Below are 5,000 nucleotides of genomic sequence, written 5' to 3'. Positions count from 1 at the left end.
AGAGCCAGTAGGATCAGTAAGCTGGCATTCCCTCTCTGAGATGATGTCGCCATTATCTTTCCTTTTGACAACATTTGTTTCAGTAAGATCGCTTACCATACCAGAAACAGTAACTGTCCAGCTTGGAAATCCTTTAGAGAGCCAATTGTTGCCTGTGAGGATCCAGTAGAATATTGTGATTTAAATGGCAGGGAATACGATATTGCATCGATCCTGGCTCGCTTCTTGATGATTACTTCTGGAGGGAATCCCTTTCTCTTGTTGGATATTTCAAAGTTGCTAATTTTCACGGGCGAATTTGTTTGTGACATTTTGTTGTATTGTTCTTACACAGCAGTAGTTGGGGCAAAGGAGACAGCTCTTACAGTTTTGTCTTTCAACTGGATTTCACAATAGAACCATTTTGTGTTCCATTTTCTTAACGTTCTTTTTTTATAGGAGACACAGTGTGAGTATATCCCGGAAGTTTTCGTTTAGGATGTCCCAGTTTTACTTCTTGTTCTGTAGTAAGGAAAAGTGGTTAAGAATTAGTAAGTGTTTCCAACTGCATTCGATTCACTGCATGGACTGTATGCGATGGGTGGGTATGATTGCCCTGAGTACTAATTGTTGCTTTGGTTTCTACAACTGTAATACACATAATTATAGGGGTAACCCGAGAACACTGACCCTCGGTCCACGGACCCCCACTACGGACCGGGTCCGCGGCCTACTTACCGACCGGTCCAAACACTACCCCTACGGACCCCCTCTACGGACCACCCCCAAATTAGAATAAAATTTCACTTACGGGCTGTCTAATAGATTACTCGGTGAAATTTCGAACGTTACGTTGGGCAAATGTAACAGACTTGGAGGGTTCAGGCTCGCGAGCAAGAAACATCATTAACCACATTGCCATTTCCTTTGCTCAGCGGAATTGCAGATAAAACAAGCAAACGAGCTAAAAACACATATTCCATAGCCACATTGAGCCACGAACGGAAGGTAACAACTTTCCTTCTTTTTGCCATCGCCATCTGCTTATGTCGAAAACAGCTTTTAGATATTAGTTTGGGGGTTTCAAAAACACAAGTCTGTTACATATTTGCACAGCGTAACGCTCGCAATTCCACCGACACGAGTAATCTATTAGATAACCCATAAGCGAAATCTTCATTTATTATTTTTATTCTATTTTGGGGGTGGTCGGTAGAGGGGGTCCGTAGGGGTAGTCCATGGACCGGTCCGTAGGATAGTCCGCGGACCCGGTCCGTAGTAGGGGTCCGTGGACCGGGGGTCAGTGTTTTCGGGTTACCAATATATATAGTACAAAGTACAGAGCTACGATCGCACAAAATTCGGAACGACCATTTACTGATTGACTAATCAGTAAACAAGGAAAAATAGAAGTATGGATATCACTGGAAAAATGTATCGTGAGCAGAGCAGACTCACAAGGAGAGGGGATTTATTAGCGGGGGCTGGGAGTTATAAGCGGACGGGCCTTATAATAAGCGGAGTTTTACGGTATGCGTTAAATTAAATGATACGTAGAGCAGATGAAGAAGAATCTGAAGAAACTGTTACATGTTACTCCGACTACGTCAATAAATTGGTAAAGTTCTATGGAAGTAAATCCAGGATGTTCTCTCCTCTTTGAATTCTCTTGTCAATCTCAAGAAGCAGAGTGACACTGTTGATAACTTGCTGAATAATATCCACCGGCGATCGAAGAAGAGAACAATAAAATCAGTCAGTTTTCAATTGTAAAAAAAGGTTTCCGCTCCCCACTCAAGTTAAAGAAGAAAAGAATGTCCTTCATTCAGAGCCATAGTTTGTTCTCTATGTCCAATGCTCATCACATGAATATCGTTTTCATAGAGTTTGTACATATATCTTATTAGGTGTTTTGGTGTGTAGTATCGCTGTTTATTTTTTTCTCAAGCATCTGAGCGGGCCGGATTCCTAAATCCTCGAATTTGATTGGTTTATCATACGCACGTGAACGGTCCAGCTATTTACGATACGGCCCACGGGCCGGATTTTTTCTTCACTGCCTAAAGGTCCGGTAATACGGGCTACATTTTTCTTCGACTTGTCTCGCAACATTGTTGCATTGTAAGTTGAAACACATTGTTGCGCGTATTACCACGTTTGTGACCAACTTGTCTCGCAGCAAAATACAGTGTTGCAAGTCTGCAGAATTCTACAAGTATAATTGGTTAATCGTGTGTAAATAAAGATGGCGCCTTCTTTAATATAATTTAGCATTTCGACGAAGTTCCACTTCGACTTCTGGCCGTCATTTTCTTCTTAATTTTCCGTGCCAGCGAAGTTCTCTCAGTATGAAGCTCAGTGTCGTTTCAGGCAGCTAGGCGAAAGTTGTATCTTTGCAACAGTTCTTCCAAGTCTTTTGCCTTTTTTCCTGCTAGTTTTGAAGGGCCAAACGAGGCGTCCTAAAGACTTATGATAGCCCTCGAGGTCTTTGTACAAGGCAAATTTATGACTTTCCGAGAGTTACTGGTCTACTTCGAATTCAGGCTCGTCTTCACCGTCCGTCATGTTTTTCTTTTATTTGCCGCGTTGCCACGCTTCGCGACAGCCAATCACAAGCGTAGAATTCAAATTTGTTGCGAGACAATCGAAGACAAGTTGTAGCTTCAGTGGTAACACGAGCAGCAAAACTAAAATTTGTTGCAGAGAGTAGAACTCGGGTCTACTTTGCGCAACATGTTGCCTCAACTTGCAACGCTGTATTATGCTGTGAGACAAGTTGGTCACAAACGTGGTAATACGTGCAACAATGTCTTTCAACTTGCAGTGCAACAATGTTGCGAGACAAGTTGAAGAAAAATGTTGCCCGTATTACCGGACCTTAAACAAACCCATTTGTAATCTGTAAAACCAATTTACTGCAGGGAAAAAAAAAAATGTTATTTGCCGGTTTAGGGTCGGTCCGTATAGTGAAAAACTGTGACCTCGGGCTTGAAAATGCTGCCCTCGGCCTGCGGCCTGGGGCAACATTTTCAAGACCTCGGTCACAGTTTTTCACTATACGGACCTCCCAGCCGGCAAATAACATATATATATTTTTACGAGTTGTGCCGTATTTTGACGAGCTCGTAGGGCGAGTCAAAATACAAACAACGAGTAAAAATATTAACTACTTAATAACCGAGAGTGAGGTCGTTACGGAAAAATCTCAAACTGAGGCCTTGCCGTATTGACCGAGCGATAGCGAGGTCAATACGGTAGGCCGAGGTTTGAGATTTTCCCGTAACGACCGAACGGTCGAGGTTATTAAGTTGTTTATTATATGGCTCATCAATAAAGAGAAAAATCATTCGAGCGGAAGTCGTCAATTTACATCCGGCGATGCGCGCGTTTACCGATTCATTCATCGTCTCAAACCTAAGGCAAAACTACACAGTCAGTGAATTTCACCACTGTATTACGTATTCCGTTAAAAACACTCATTTTTTTACGGAAAAGTCACTGTCACAGCCTCAAAAACGTATTTTAGTATCGTGGTACCACAAGTCGATGGGGAAGTTTTTCCGACTTTTGGGGCGAAACGTCAACGCATATAGGAAAGACAGCAAGTGCTTCAAAATTGTCCAAACCAACCGTCTTTCGGTGAAAGAAAATACTCATGCTTCAGAATGCACTGCTCAAAATAAGCTTAACTCGATCTTCGCATTCGCTTTCGACAACATATCTTCGCCTTCTTCATTCTGGGATTTATGGATGAACATTTCAAGCCTTGTGAACGTCTGCAGTTATCAGAAACACTGCTACCGACAGAAACCGCCCGATTGTTTACATCTGATGACCCTGGAAGCTGATTTACACTTGCTTGTGTCAAAGCGAGGGAATCTATTTGACGAGAACTTTGACGGAGTTCAATACTTCGGTAATTGCTGTGACTAAGATGATAACTTATAAGTTTCTTTGTGGTGTTCTGCTCAGGATGCATGGCAGATCTGCCGATGGTGTTTTTTACTTAGCGATTTTAGCTTTACTTAAGACTAGGCAAACTTTGATTGTTTTTCACTAGTGCCCGCCAAGGTTACCGACTGGTAAGTCATCTATATAAATTTTATTAAAGAAATATCTCTAAACTTTTAGCTACTGATATTCTCGTACTGATTTTAATCGGCTTTCATCGCTTCAATGCGCTTGAATTTTCAGAACCGGGTTCTTTCTAATTTGCATAATCCGTAATCGGCCCGTGGGCATTACGGGAGAATAATGCCCTACAATTCAGTGACAATTAACCAATCATAACGCGCGTTATATCGGCCACAAGCCAAAGCCATATAATAAAAAGCGATACTACACACCAAAACATCTAATAAGAGATTTATTATCCAACTACTGTAGTCAATAAATTTATCAATGAAAGAGGGAGACAAAGATCTAGAGAAACTATTCTTAGGTCAGAATGCAATCAATTGTCGCAATATGTAAATGTTTTGAATTGGCCGTGGAGATGAGGGAAAAAGGTTCAAAATAGATAGAAAACCAGAGTTTTCGTAGATAGAAATTCATAGTTCTCCATGAATTTCTTCACTATATCGAGCACATTTGATCAGAAGAGAACCGATTTCCCTTTCACTAGAGAAACTGTTTTATTCATTTGGAATTTCGTCTCAATACTTCTGAATTTTTTTATCTTGTTAGTCATCACCTCATACTTACCTCTGTCAGCTGTAGTTTGTGTTTGTTACTGATGCACACTACGTCTGTGTTTTGTGGATCAACTAAAAATATAAAGTGAAAGTACAAATGTGCTAGTGGAGAATTAAAATAGTGAAGGGATGGTCGTCTTACTGAATTGCACGAAAGACCGCTTGCTTTTTCCGCCATGTCAAAGGGTTGCAAAACTCCGAGTTTGTAACACAGAGTTTCTATGAGAACCGACAGCAAATAGTAAGTTCCTGACGTCCTGGTAATATTCAAACTTTGTAAAGGCAAAACAAGGTTGCCCTCTGTCCGGATTACTATTTGTGATAGTA

At 41.2% G+C, this 5,000-nt stretch overlaps 1 pseudogene; it reads right to left on the bottom strand.

The window, feature by feature from the left end:
• Positions 1–1,605: 1,605 nt before the first annotated feature.
• Positions 1,606–5,000, bottom strand: part of LOC149106122 (creatine kinase M-type-like) — a 7,105-nt pseudogene continuing 3,710 nt past the window's right edge.

The sequence above is a fragment of the Orbicella faveolata genome, unplaced genomic scaffold, assembly GCF_042242905.1.
Source record: "Orbicella faveolata isolate gen_17 unplaced genomic scaffold, um_ofav_v1 contig_3, whole genome shotgun sequence".
Lineage (NCBI taxonomy): Eukaryota > Metazoa > Cnidaria > Anthozoa > Scleractinia > Merulinidae > Orbicella > Orbicella faveolata.
This window is presented reverse-complemented; position numbering and strand designations above follow the sequence as displayed.